Source organism: Amblyomma maculatum, chromosome 6 (genome assembly GCF_055883805.1).
Source record: "Amblyomma maculatum isolate TAMU_Amacu chromosome 6, ASM5588380v1, whole genome shotgun sequence".
Lineage (NCBI taxonomy): Eukaryota > Metazoa > Arthropoda > Arachnida > Ixodida > Ixodidae > Amblyomma > Amblyomma maculatum.
The window spans coordinates 166866604-166882217 of NC_139349.1; the positions used below are offsets into that span (position 1 = coordinate 166866604).

The following is a 15614-nucleotide window of genomic DNA, read 5'->3' on the forward strand; positions in this document are numbered from 1 at the left end:
ATGCAACACAAATCTAGCCTGTCGTAAAATGGGACCCTGTTGTCTGTTGTACAATTGTGTGTTGTAAGTTGCGACCCTGTCGTCTGTAGTACTGTTCTGTCGTCTGTGGTATTGTTGTCTGTTGTGTGTAGTGCTGTTGTATGTTGTACTGTTGTTTGTCGTAAAATGGGACCGCTGTTTGTAGTACTGTTGTGTGTTGTATGTCGTAACATTGTGTCGTATTGTTATCTGTCGTACATTGAGTATTGTGTCGCGGCATTGTTTTTCCATCGTGCCTCCAGTATTTTCCGTGGCAGTGTACATCCTAAATCTGTGGCATCTCTTCAATTAAAAAAATTGAGATTTTGCTTTTATTCACATCTGATGCTAGAGCAGTGCACACGTGCCTCTACAAGGCATCATGCTTAATTGTGAAATAAAAGCATGCCTTTATGTACGGAGTATAAGTAAGAACAGGGACATATATGCAAGGCTACTTATCCACTTTATTATTGTCAGCTGGACCTGCCGCAGATCACGACCACCTTTGAACCTGCATGGAAGCAAGGAACACAAAACATAAGAATCAATTTAAAGCCCATAAAGAAGCATAACCTGCTTCCTGATTCTCAAAGCTAGTTAGCACTCATTTAGTAGGCATGCCGACAAAGCATATAATTTTTAATTGACGTATGTTCCAAGGTCAAAGCTGCTAAATGCCTACATTGCTGAAAGAAAAGCAACAAGAAAAACAGGCAAGAGGAGAAAACATTGGAGTAATATTCCACTGAGTAGGTTGAGAATTAAGCCTCATACCGCAAGTGTACTCCTCATAAAAGGCCCCGTCGTCTACCATAGACAGCAAGGTACTCTGCAATGTTACAATTATGACACAACCAATTACTGGATAAAATTCAGAAAAATGTTTGATTTTACCATGTTTGTTTCAAAAAAGGCATTTAATTTCTCCCAATTCTCATGCAGTGTCAGCTACAAAATAACCAAATTTTTATTTTCACGAGGTGAAATAACTGGAGAGAAATTCTAAGTGCATCCTTACAATATACATTCCTAGTAATTCCGCCACGCCAGCGAGTGGCCACGCAAAGCACCCTGGGAAAGCGAAGTGGTGCCACGCTCACGTCTCTCTGACTGTCATTTCTCGGGCTAAGTTTTCTCTGCTATCTTGGCATTCTTGCTGCGCTGCTGCTTCCCGCTGTTTTCTTTTTTATTGTGTCCACCATTCCTTTGCATCGTGTTGCCCAGTTGGATGTTGCATTCTAAATCCATGGATCATCAGTCAACACGAAGTCTGACGTTCGCCCACTGAGGCTCTCCATAGTGGCACACGAATGCGCAGTAGGAAACCCTTCCCCCCTCTGTGCCGTGCATATCTGGAGCCCAGCAGTGGAACACCTTGGAAGGGCGTAGATGGATGCCATGGTCACGACGCGTTCGATGTGGCGGCGTGAACCCCACACGGCAACCTTGGCTTTACATGACATAGTGAAGCTTTTGCTTCAAAAGTCACGGAAAATTGCAAAGACTAGTAGCTAATTATCAAAGCAATCCGGTGCTTGCTGAATTTTGCAAGGAAGCACCACCAATGCACACGAGAAGACACATGATAGCGGAAAGCAGCGGCACAACACGCTAACATTTGCCAGCAGCCGACGCGAGAGGCGATTGCTTCTTCTTCCATTGTGCTTTGCGCAGATCTGCCAGAGCATGGCGCGGCACTTAAATTTGTGGAACTGTGTTATGACGAGCCATTTCTGACTAGTGCGATTAGCTTAGCAAGATGGAGCAATTTGTAAAAACATTATCCAACTCTCCCCATTGGATGGATGCTACATTTAAAAGTCACTGACTGATGATGAGGCAAGTCTTGGCAGGTTTGAAAAAATCCATGGTTAAGCTTTACTATACAGTTTTTGTTCATGGCAGAGATAATAAACCTGGCGTTGTTTTCTGTTACAAGTTGCCTGCACTCATCTTAGTTTATAAAAAACACGAGGCATGGTATCAACTAAAAAATAGAAATGTATGTGAACCATAAAACTGAAAAGGTTTATTTTTAAAACTTCGGGGTCAGCGAAAATAAAAAAAAGCTAGAGAATATGCATTTCAGGTTTTTTTCTTCTACCGTGGTTTGACATTCTCAATCACAGGATCTTATCTTGCTCACAACACTCACAAAACTATGTTTTAATGTCTGCGAAACTGTAGCCTGTGTGCGATGGCAGCTCCGAAAGAGCTCGATTCAAAGTCGTGAATACAATCAGCCCATGCTCAAAAAGCCCAGAAATGAGCACAGTACAAAAAAAATGTTGATTCAAAAGCAAATATGCAGGCAAGTTACAGTAAAACCTCGTTACAAGAGACACTCAAGGGACCCGAAAAACATGTCTCTTGTAACCAAAACATCTAAAAGCACCGTGTTTACTGCACATCAGCATATAAATGCATTCACACACATTAACAGGAAATTATTCAGGAAAGCTTGAAGAAGTTATTCATACTAGTATGTATTTTTGTGAGTGCAGTGTATTCCGTCCCAAATTCTGGAGGTAAAGCACTTCACTTTGCAAGTCTTCTTTTTGCTTTAATACCTTTGAGGCACTCTTACATGCTCGTCACCCTCAGATGATTCACAAAAATGTCTCTTATAACAGTGTCTCTTGTAACGAGATTTAACTGTATTAGCAAAGAAAACTTGAGCAAGCATCTCTTAGGCCAGTGATTATGCTTTCTAGGGACTGGCAATGGCAGCATATTAGATTATACATTTCATGCGCAGTGCAGACATTATAGCATTTCAATGTTCTAGATTCTGTAAATGTTAATTTTGGCAGTCTTGGGCTCCAATGCGATGTTATGGAATTCAAAATCTAAGGTTGCTGCATGTTTCCTGACCTGCCGCGCCCCCCCCCCCAAAAAAAAACAAAATTACCTCCTCCACCTCAAAATATATTTTCACAAACACAGAAGCCATATTTGATGGCACTTCTGTCTGACGATGGGAAAGTGAGTCTACCGACGAGACAGCACAAAAACAACCCTGCTAACATGAATGGCCCAACTACAAAAAAACCTCCAAGAGCCGCACAAAAAAAAAGCAACTAGATATATCTATTAGAAGCATGCAGCACTTAAAACTCAGCGTAGAAGCATTGCTCCAAAATCACAAGCCGGCCCTTTTCGCAGTGCGACGCAATAGAAGTGCTGCCTCGTTACAAATGGCCACATTGCTTTAGAGGGATGCTTCACTGCACGGACCGTAGCCTGTACAGTGAAGCATCCTCAAACCGCAACGGTTCAGCATACTCGAAGCGCGGAAAAGCACGTCGATGCAAGAGAAAAATAACGGGTAAGCATTACGATGGCATGACGTCATCTCAAAATAAAACAAAAGGCCAGTGATGCATGCTGCAGTATATGAAACATCGCAACTGGTCATATCACAACAGAAAGCTTTCCCTGCATATGGCCAACTTTTGCGTCTAGTCGGGGCATTTTGGCGCAATGTGGTGCACATTTAACGAATTTCGCACTTATGGCGCAGCAACATGCAGCTGTATCAATAAGGCGCAGTTGGCGCAGCTGTTACACCCCTGCTGTTGTGCCTCCACTGACTAAAAGTTATGAGTGCCCTTCGGGCACCACTAGATCAGAAATTGGCACAGAAGCCCAAGAAAATTGGTCGAGTATATTGCGATGCTGGCAATATGCATACAACAGCAGAGGCGAATGCAGATTCCAGAGAGAAAACAAGTGTGGCTACCGTATTACTAGGAGGTTTAGTAGATACAAAGGAGCCGGCCCCAGAGGAGAAAGACGAGCATGTGAGTCCACAAGATGGCTCAGAAAACGGCAAGGCCAGTAGCGATAAGATACCAATGTCAAGACTCACTATGTGTTTAGCAGAGGCGGAGCCTGCGGTGCTGTTCTCAACCATAGCTACCACCGCAAAGTTACATGTAGCTTTAGCAGAGGCAGACATTGTCAATGTCAGAAACACACAGGTGTCATTGCTATCCATCGCAGGGGATTAGAAAGATGAGAGAAATATGCCAGATGATGGCCAGGCCGGCCAGCGGACACAAAAAAATCCTGCCAGTTGAATGTTGCATTACCAGAGCAGGTGAGCCCTGAAGAAGGCCCCAAGATCATTCGGAATGAGCGCCTCCAGCAATGAAAGTGAGATCTGCATTTCGACCACAGCAGGTGCCACGTTAACCAAAGGAGACGTTGAGCAGCCAATGCAAGCGCTAGGAAGAGCAAACAGAGTGCATGAAGCTTGCGGAAATGTTAGTGGTACGTCAGCTATTTTCCTTGCTGCAGGAGTTACCACCGATAAATAGTGACACACTTATCGCCTGGCGGCCATAAAACCTTTGAGCGGGGTCGGGTTTTTGTGGCGCTACTTAACATAAAGTTAAAGTACTGTGTTTTCCTTTTAGATATGGAAAAGGATGCACTTATAAAGCGAAATCCGGAGTGTGGGCACAGCGCCCGAGAGTCGCTGGCTGGAGCTAATCTGTGTGATATTGCACTCGCGCTGGCTTGCCCTGCGTGGTGGCTTCCACTAACAATGGCGAACTTGTGGGGGAACAGTGTGTTGCATGCAGTAAGCTGAGGGGTACCAGAGGGGCGGTGAAGCTGTGTGCATCTGTGCTGCACCCCACACACCAATGGCTTGCCTGTCGCTCGTGGGTTACTAACATCTTCAGACGAGCGGCACTGTCGAGGGAGCACATTGTTTTGCTTGCCCTACGAAGGGATATTCGCAGTTGGTGAAGGGTATGCCTTCTGAGGCATATTTTAAATTACGGTTCTTAACTTGTTGGAAAACTGCAGGCAGCATTTGCTTCTGCAGAGCCGAATTCAGTGTGCATGCTGCAACGCGCTGTGAAGAAACGCGAATGTTTTCAATTCTCCCCCGAGCGCTCTGATGGCCAGAAGCCTGCTCGTAGGAGTTGGCAACTCTTAATTTTGTTCTGCAATGTATTCAGTTGTCTGTCAAAGCCTGGCAATAAAAATAAAAGCAAGCGTCAAAGGGTGAACATAGACCTCACACCAAACAAGCAAACCGAGGTATTCATACCATTTCTCTAAGCCTGCCTCAAGTTCTACGTAAACTCGTCACCAGCAGTGACTGTTGCCTGATGCAGAAGTGTTTTCTGCCATTTTTCACAGCCACCTTTTTTATCCTGCCCGCAAAACAAGTTCCAATATAATGTTAACATTGAGGTTGCTGGCAAAAGTTTAGAAGACTCGACATGAAAAACTGAGCATTACACACTTCAGCACGCAGTTTTCAGGCAAAAAGTTCACCTTAATTTCGCTCCCATATGTACTTGCACTGCTTCGAGTGGAGGACATATTCTCAAAGAGACCTTGTCGAAGGAAACGCCGAGGGGCGTTCATGAATCTGAATTGGCCCTGGGAAGGAGCAGCAGCTGTTTTCTCCACTCAGTGGAGTGGAGGTGGAGTGTTGAATCGAGGCGCGTTTTTGAATGCAGGTATTAGTAATGTCAACTGATGCAATCTTACTTCATAAGGATCACTGCATTTTGCCTTTGTTTACTGTAGCAGTGCCATGCAAATGACAGCAATGGGCAACACGTCATGTGGGCTGAAGCCATAAATACATTCAGTACTTCCCTATCACACTGAACTGCTGAGTAAGCGTTCTGATAACCTGTTCCCACTGCCTCTCCTTATCAAGACATCCACCAAGCCACGTGTGATGTTTTACCGGACCTGAGATACAGACATGTGAAAGTACTGCTATGATCGTTTTGGTGTGACTGGCCTAGTGTTCCTTAGCTGATGTCTGGACACAACTGGCCTCGTTAACACGTCATTTTGCTGAAAATGCTCAGGAGACTCGGCAATAAAAAATGCAGAACTTTAAATACAAGGACAGCAGACTGGAAAGTGTGAACAGTCACATTTTTGAGAATGTCGGTTTAAAAATGATTGTTACAGTTCGAAATGTTAGAAGCAACAAAACACTCACCTCTTTCTTTGGCTTTGAGCAATGCCTGCTGCTTTCAACCACTCCGGAGCCCTGAGCAGGTGCTTCTCTAGATGTTCGAAGCTGAATTCCTCTTGCATCCTTGGCCACCTCTGCTACACGAAATCCCCCGGGGATAGCCGAGAATTGCTGAAAAATAGTAATACCAATGACTATAAAATAGTATGAAGACCTGAACAAGGCTAAATGGGGTGCACCTCAGTTCGCAGATGAGCCAACGTTTTGACAAGTGGACTTGTCTTCATCTGGGCAAAGTGATCATCGCTGGCAGGGGTTTAAATATGCTTTTGCTTCCGAAGAAGAAAAGCTGGGGAGGGGAAAGTGGGTGCGAAGAAAGTAGGTGTGAAGGAGTGGGGAGGAGAGGATGGGTGAGAAGAAAGTGGGTCATGAAGTGAAAGCAAAAAAGAAAAAAAAATCTTCAGTATGTATTTATCAGTTTGGAACCAAGGATTCTGTGGCCGGCAAAAGTAAAAGCAGCAGTACAAGGAAAAACTACATTACCGGGTAGGTGATTAGTCACCACTTAAACTGGTTTGGTACAGATATGCCTTACAAAGGGACAGGCTATGCAAAGGGCCCTGATAAGGCATATCTCTAGGGGGACAATTCTTAAAAGGTAGGGGGAGGAAAGGGGGAGTACAAAGTCACAGGATAATAACCACACAGTGAACCACAACCGACCAAAAAAAAATCTTAAGTATGTATCTCAACCTGGAACCAGATTCTGTGGCCTGCAAAAGAAGTAAAAGCGGCAGTACCAGGAAAAACCACTCTACAGGATAGATGATCAGTCACCACAAATATTCCTGCTGGTTCCAATGTTCTAAATTTATGAATTAGATATGCATTGGAACCAGCAGGAATAAATATATCTAAGGGAACGTTAGAATCCCTTAGGTATATTCCCTCTGCATCATAACTATTCAGGAAAACAATCCCACATAGTGTGAATTGTACAGTTTATTCACACCACATGTGCACTCTAATCCCTTCAACAATAGCATAACCTTACATGTTCCTCTAAACACATTTTCTCCTTGTCACTTGTTGCTTGAATTTGTCCTGAAACTTTTTTTATGAATAATATATATTTTTTTCATGTCAGTTGTGGTTCTCCACCCCCCCCCCCCAACCTTTGTAGAAAGATTTAGGAATTGTCCCCCTTAGACATATGCCTTATCAGGGCCCTTCGCAAAGCCTGTCCCTTTGTAAGGTGTATCTGCACCAAACCCGCCTAAGTGGTGACTAATCATCTGCCCGATACTGTGGTTTTTCCTGGTACTGCCGCTTTCACAGGCCACAGGATCTCTGGTTCCAGGTTGAGATACATACTTAAAATATTTTTTTTCTTTCACTTCATAACCCACTTTCTTCTCACCCCTCTCCTCCCCACTTTTTCACACCTACTTTCTTCGCACCCACTTTCCCCTCCCCAGCTTTTCTTCGGAAGCAAAAGCATATTTAAACCCCTGCCAGTGATGATCTTTGCCCAGACGAAGACAAGTCCACTTGTCGAAACGTTGGCTCATCTGTGAACTGAGGCATACCCCATTTACCCTTGTTCAGTTCTTCTTCAACCGTGCAAACCCTCTTCTTCATCTCATTCTACCTATAAAATAGTAAAGCTGTCAAATTCATGCACTCAAAATAAAGCTCTGCTTTGCTCTTTTTAAGGCTCAGTCATCATCAGCGAATTGCTTTTAGCACTTCTGTAAAAGAATACGAGATCCAAGTCGTTTCCTGCTTTGCATCCCATAATGCAATGACAGCACAGAAACAATGCACACAGCTTTACTGCTTTAGATGTTCGCTCTGAAGAGCAACATGCAAACACAACTTCCTCTAATTTGAAACATTCAGCAGTACTTAAGAAATAGCTTCATGCAAACTATGACGACTTGTGAAAAACTGCTAGTTATTCGTCTGAAGCATTCAAGGGCGCCAAAAAGCACAGCACATATGGAAGAAATTGTAAAAGAGTGTGAATAACAAATTACTCTTTTTGAAAAAAAGTATGCATTATATGCTTTTTGCCACCACATATGCAAAGAACGCATCAATGCATCAACTGTGGCATAACAGTGAACTTTTAAAATGTTGTGCTGAGCCTTTCACCATGGCAAATAAGTACTGCGGACACACAGGTTACCTTTCTTGCTAATATAGAAGGCTTGAATAAGTTTCTGCGATTCTGTATTTCTGCTCATAACAGTAGTACACATCACCACAGCATGCCTTATGGGACTTCACAGGACAAGATCCAATGTGCTGTGGTAAATTAGAGACCATTTTCTTTTGCTCAATATTTCACTGAAGTTCCCAGACTCCCTCATTTGCACAGTGCGTAGTTTGTCCTGCACAGGAATGGCTGCTTGAGAGTGAAACTCGTACACTACCGTTTCTGCATGTTTCATGAATGACCGTCTATTGTTGGTACCAAAACCTCTTTCGCCTTTTCCGATGTGACAGCAAAGACCACAGCTTCATTGAAGATAAAAAGGGAAGTGGACTGTCATGCATGCTCACAGCAATGTTCAAATTGTGGGACAGATTAGGTAGATATTGCATAACTGCCAGTCTCGCCTTTTCTCAAGGATCCTGCGACGCAATGCTGGTGAGGGAAGCTGACGCAAGTATGCTGATAGCAATATTTGAACAGCAAGTATAAGCAAAGCACTGAGTGCTTAATGAATCAGGTATGTGGTGTTTTGTTCAACATAAAAAAGGGGCTCCTTCTAATTGATTTTCAAATAGATAAAATTTAGTGAAAGGAATGAGTGACTGATTTACTTTTTTGTGATTCTGTGATCAGGAAGTCATATGTCCCCAAGCTCCATTCTAGTTTTCAAATTCAATTGGCTAGGCTGACTTCAGCTGAGGCCCATTGTTTGCTTTTGAAAGGGGTTACAAAAGACACCCAGAAGTGACGGGCTGTAGAAGTTGGTGCAGATGAGCCTAGAGAAAAGGTGAGACCAGTAGTGACATACCCGCACATGCTATCCCACAATGTAAACAAGGTAGTGAGCAGGCATGATAATCTGCTAGTCTTTTTAGCCCCTCCAAAGCTTGGTTGTCTTTCCTCTGGCTTCATAAAAGGACAACTAAAAGAAAGAGGCTCTGGTAAAAAGCTGCGATGTCCATTCAAGAGATGCGCTGACTGGTCAGTATATGAGTTGCCCTCTCGTCAGCTTATTCTTATATAGTAAAAACTGGGTGTCATGTCACTGAGCAAATCAACGGACATGAACAGATTGTTGAGTAACAAAAAGTGTAGTGCAAACTGCAAAACCATTTCTGATCTTGACTACATGCTCTTTAATAGCATCAAGATAAATAGTCTGTCAGCAAAAGGTATCAAGCTACCTAAAGACGAGCTCGAAACAGTATTGTGTGACTGGGTTGCAATGAAGAGCTGAAATGATTTTCTTTTCGAGGACATGTTCTATTCCATACAATATTGTGCATATGCCAAGCACAATTTAAAAGCAGACAACATGAAAAAGCCCAGTCACAGCTTGCGAGTTGTAAAGGTATTGCGACAATGTGGGCTTAAAAGGAACAGCTGCTGGCCAATTGCATGCTGCTCGATTCCTTGGAGCTGCTGAGAAATAAGCAGCGCCTCGGATGTAATGAATGCTTGTTTCACATCTAGCTTCTCATTACCTAACAGCAAGACCAACTGCCCTTTTAGAAGATAAAGCGTAACAAAAGGAAGCACATAAAAGGAATGATGGGATACACATTTGATATACAAACATGCTGCCCTATCACGTTTTACTGTAATACTGGCAACTCTTGGACATGACGATGCCTTGTGGGATGGTGACCAGTTGGTTACACTTATAATAGCCCATAGGTACAGTTGCCAGTACGGCTATTTACAGCGCTCAACCGAGGCGCATTTGGCTGCACCGATGGCATCTAGTGGAAACAACTGGTTTCGAATAGCCTGCATCTGAGCATGTGCTGACATACCGATGAGAGTGCCTTCACGTCTGTGCCTAGTCTGTATACAGCTTTTACCACTTGTGACTGTTCGCAAAGGTGCCACAGAAACACAAAACAATGTGTAGCTAGAGCATTCAGGCATGCACGTGCTGTATTATATATTTGTGTGCAGCAACATTAATACACCGCATTCACTTTTGCTAACACTCGTCAAATGTATCATTATTCGTAGTGCAGAGATCGTTTCCTTTTGGTACAGAACAACTTCCCAATATGGTTTAGCTTGATATTTAGATAACTGTCACCTACTGTGTCATAAACGTGATGATGACATTAATGGACAAGATAAAACAGCTCAAGGAAGTTCTATCAGTGTGGGGATGCATGATAAATGCACACTATCATAAAAGAATTATTGGCAGATGACATCCATGCAGCCCAAAGTACACTATCTGAGTACTCTAGATTGCCATGCTGATGACTGCAGAATCAAGTTGCTCCCTGGTTGCAAATCATAGCCATTTGCATGCCTTTTTGCAGTGTCAGACCTAAATGCTCAGCAAATCCCCCGACGCTGGCCATTTTGTGCACTCAGACTAAAAGCAAATACTTTTTGAAAGCCCACATGTCATGACGTTATGCATGATTTGTATGTTTTAGAATACTTTCATCCAAACTGCTGTCCAGCAAACTGGCAGAACATATTAAAATACTCATTAAGCAGCACAAGAAGGGTTCTCTTTCAATCAGTTCATCCGTTCTGCAAAATTTTAAAACATTTCACAGTGATTTTGTGATGTCAACTGTCACGTATTGCTACTGTGAATTAACGGCTGCTTCAATGTGCAAAAAAAAAAAAATCTCCGTACTTACGTCTTTTCAAAACTGCCATGAACTGGTAATTGCATGGAAAGCCGCCTCACAGCAGGGCTGTGAGACCTGCCGGTGCTGCTGCTGGCGAGGGCTCCTGCTTTGCCTGCATAATGTGACTTCGCGAAAAAAAAAAAAAGATTAGAAGTAGAGCTCTTTGACTATGTTCGGAAACTTCCTTTGAGCCTTCCTGCATACGGCTGACGAAGGGCTTTTCACACTGATTTTGTGATATCAACGGTCACGTATTGCTACTGTGAATTAAGCACGGCCGCTTTTTTGCGTAAAAAAAAATCTCAGTATGTTTCAAACGCACTGTGAACTGGTAATTGCATAGAAAGCAGCTTCGCAGCAGGGCTCTCAGACCTGCCGATGTTGCTGTTGGCGACGGTTACTGCTTGACTTGAATAATGTTACTTTGCGACAAAAAAAAATAGAAGCTCTTTGTATGACTACATTCGGAAATTTCCTTTGAGCCTTTCTGCATACGACTGACAAACAATGAAGGGTTTTCACATTGCTTTTGCGATGTCAACAATGCAAACATGGGAGCCAGTTGGTTGATCATACTGGGGAATACTGTTCTACTTGCTAAAGAGGGAACAGGTTCATTTGTGTGTTTTCCTTCACCTGTCCCCCATTTAGCAAGTAGCGCTGTATTCCCCAGTTTGTGATGTCAACGGTCCCTTATTGCTACTGGGAAATAAGCACGACTGCTTCATTGTGAGAAAAAAAAAGATCTGAGTACATATGTCTTTTCAAACCCGCTATGAACTGATAATTGCATGGAAAGTGGCCTTGCAGTAGGGCCATGAGACTCCTGCTTGGCCTGCATAATGTGACTTCGCAAAAAAAAAATTAGAAGTGAAGCTCTTTGTATGACGGTTCGGAAACTTCCTTTGAGCCTTTCTGCATATGGCTGACAAACAATGAAGGGCTTTTCACATTGATTTTGTAATGTCAACAATGAAAACATGGGGGCCAGTTGGTTGATCATACTGTAGAATACTGGGCTACTTGGTAAACCGGGGACACATTCATTCGTGTGTTGTCCTTCACCTGTCCCCCATCTAGCAAGAAGCGCTGTATTCCCCAGTTTGTGATGTCAACGGTCCCTTATTGCTACTGAGAAATAAGCACGGCTGCTTTATTGTGTAAAAAAAAAAAGGATCTGAGTACATATGTCTTTTCAAACCCGCTATGAACCGATAATTGCATGGAAAGCGGCCTCGCAGTAGGGCCATGAGACTCCTGCTTGGCCTGCATAATGTGACTTCGCAACAAAAAAAAAATTAGAAGTGAAGCTCTTTGTATGACGGTTCGGAAACTTCCTTTCAGCCTTTCTGCATATGGCTGACAAACAATGAAGGGCTTTTCACATTGATTTTGTAATGTCAACAATGAAAACATGGAGGCCAGTTGGTTGATCATACTGTGGAATACTGGGCTACTTGGTAAACCGGGGACACATTCATTCGTGTGTTGTCCTTCACCTGTCCCCCATCTAGCAAGAAGCGCTGTATTCCCCAGTTTGTGATGTCAACGGTCCCTTATTGCTACTGTGAAATAAGCACGGCTGCTTCATTGTGTAAAAAAAAAAATCTGAGTACATATGTTTTTTCAAACCCGCTATGAACTGGTAATTGCATGGAAAGTGGCCTCGCAGTAGGGCCATGAGACTCCTGCTTGGCCTGCATAATGTGACTTCGCAAAAAAAAAAATTAGAAGTGAAGCTTTTTGCATGACTGTTCGGAAACTTCCTTTCAGCCTTTCTGCATATGGCTGACAAACAATGAAGGGCTTTTCACATTGATTTTGTAATGTCAACAATGAAAACATGGAGGCCAGTTGGTTGATCATACTGTGAAATACTGGGCTACTTGGTAAACCGGGGACACATTCATTCGTGTGTTGTCCTTCACCTGTCCCCCATCTAGCAAGTAGCGCTGTACTCCCAAGTTTGTGATGTCAACGGTCCCTTATTGCTACTGTGAAATAAGCACGGCTGCTTCATTGTGTTAAAAAAAATCTGAGTACATATGTCTTTTCAAACCCGCTATGAACTGGCAAGTGCATGGAAAGCGGCCTCGCAGTAGGGCCATGAGACTCCTGCTTGGCCTGCATAATGTCGCGAAAAAAAAAAAAATAGAATTCAACTGGGAAGTAAAGCTCTTTGTATGACTATGTTTGGAAACTTCCCTTGAGCATTTCTGCATGTCACTGACAAACATTGAAGGGCTTCCAAATCACAAGAAAACGCAAGAAAACGCGACAAATTTTGAAATGCAAACAGTAGTTCCTCACGTTTTACGAGTCCTACACTACAATCGATGTTTCCGGCATTACCTTGAAACGCACATATTACTTGCGCAAGAGAAAACTAAGCTCCGTTTCCTTTCATTGAGATGTTCATTATTTTAGGCTGAACACTGACTTCGGCATTTATATCGAACTGCTAGCAGAAGCACTTTATTAAAAGGAACTGCAAATAGCGATACAAATGTTCTACGAACACTGGGTTGTGCAATGTGCACCGAAGAATATAACAAGGACCATCGCTGCGCTACGCAGGTAAATCTAAATGAGGTATCCAGACACAGATGCTCGCGTACACAACAGTGCATCGCAAGCGTTGCAGCACAGGCAGAACAACTACTATAATGAATGCTTTACCTGCAAATGAAGAGTCGATGACTTGCCTCAAGTGCTTCTTTTCCGGTGCGGTTCGAACCCGGCAGACGCTTGCAATGTTGAACGTGAAAGCATTGCCAGGTGCGTGGGGGCTTCCGCGCTTCTCAAGCGTTTGACGTTTCCGCTATATCAACCAACAACTCCAACCGTATAGAACACTGCACGCTGGACGCACAAAGCAAAGCGCAGCAATCATCGACGAACGCAAACACCGGCTTTAGCGAAGTATTTCAACTTCAAAAACGAACAACTGACATTACGACGACGCCATGCCGCTGTTACTACGCGTCACGCATGGATGGTATTAGCAAAGTAAGTGCAGCAGACTACGTTTCAGCGGCTCCACTCCGCCACTGACGAACAACACGGGGGCGCTAAAGTCACCTAGCAGAATTCGTCAGCAAATGCAGTTTGTAACTGCCGATTTTCAGCGTGCTAGACCATGAAAGTACAAAAAACTATTTCCGATTTTGTATCCAGCGCGTGACACGCATTTTAGGTACAGAATTGTTACAAAGTAGACTTTACACAAAAGTAAGCTGCGCGCATCTAGTGGCGCTTCAGTCGAAAGTAGATGAACGCGGCAGTTTCACTAGTCGTATTGGGCCACTGCAACATTGTGTCTTGACGAAGTTAATGAAATGATGATATCCTTGCAAAGGGTAGTATTGTTTTCCATTAAACAAAAATTAAAATATTGTTAGCTATGACATAAAGCGCAGTGTTCTGGGTCAAATTGTTTGACTAAATTACATAAAAGCAATTTAGCTGCAATAACGAAACTGAAACCTTGGCTCCAACTGCCAAACATTTAAGGTGGTGCGAAGGTTGCAGTGCAGTTATCTAGCTGTATTCTGTAGTTTCTACTGCTAAGACCGTTAAAAGGACCTCGTTATTTTCTTTCTTTCGGCTTTGTTCAGCATTGCGAGCGTCGTTGCTCGAGATTTGTGCTTTTTGATACTTCCGCGTACCGCTACAACGATGTGCAGCCTTCGTTATGAAGAAAATTATGTCGCAGAGGGGTCATTGCCGCTCGAATTCTTCCGTGCATGTGCTATCTGAGTCGAAACAACCCATAAATCAGCGCCACGAGAGCGCCGCTGAAGCCCAGTGCCCCTAGGCGTTGCACACTAATACTGCATGGTACGCTGCCTTGGGCTCCACTGGTTATTGGGGAAAATAGGCCCTGGCAAAAATGAGAAAACGATAAATCATAAAGTATCAAAAATAGGCGGAGAAAAGGGCAAGCCAAGTAAGAATTCGAGTCCACTCTCTGACTATCTTGCCAGCCTGGGAGACAAAAGCAAATGGACGAAGAGCTACATTTTTTTTTATGGCCAGCAGCACACTTCACATTCGTGGGTTCATGTCTCGAAGTGGATAGTCTGAGGCAGCCGCTATGATAATTAAGATTACCACTGCTCGAACACTGAAGCTGGCTGCCGGCATTCTAGATTGGACACTGATGTGGATCTCTAGGTGCCATGGAGAAAGAAATACTTCCTCCGTGCTAGACGCTCAGAAGCATGGAGTTCCAATTAGTTTAGTCACGCTGTTCTGTAGCTCCGGCGCGAAACCTAATTAAGATGGAATTCGTGACTATCAAAGCTTTAACCCTGTGCAGGGTCCAGAGACTACTTCGGTCTAAAAATTGATGTGTTATGTGATCGAGAAGTCAGATGCATGGTTTATATATGTTGCCTTTGGAAGAGGGAAAGAGCTAAAAAACAGGCAGGATGGGCTGTAGTACAAGTGCTGTGGGCTTTCTTTTCTTGCACACTAGTTTATATTACTAGGTAGTCTATGCTTTCCTTTGTTTCATTCTTTTTGCATTGCTTTCCTAGAATGCACAGTTATATTCACTGCTTTGTCTACCTTGTTTAAAACCTAAGATTATACAAGCAGTGCATATGACGGTGGTAATTACATCATGAAGACTTTGCCAATTTTTTATAATAGCCTTTCTGATTCATTTCACCTTCCCTGTCTTACCCATTTTACTTGTTTGTAGATGTGCTTTCTTAATATATTACTGTTTGGTTAATTTACATGTCCACAATGTAAAGTTTTGTACTGTATAATT

General features: G+C 43.2%; 1 long non-coding RNA gene across 1 annotated transcript; it reads right to left on the minus strand.

Moving 5' to 3' along the window:
* Positions 1 to 478: 478 nt before the first annotated feature.
* Positions 479 to 13857, minus strand: LOC146187349 (uncharacterized). The gene is made up of 4 exons (XR_014707913.1): positions 13514 to 13857; positions 10844 to 10959; positions 6005 to 6151; positions 479 to 532 (listed from the first exon to the last, which is right to left on the minus strand). It is a non-coding gene; the product is annotated as an uncharacterized LOC146187349 (long non-coding RNA).
* Between the last annotated feature and the right edge of the window lie 1757 nt (positions 13858 to 15614).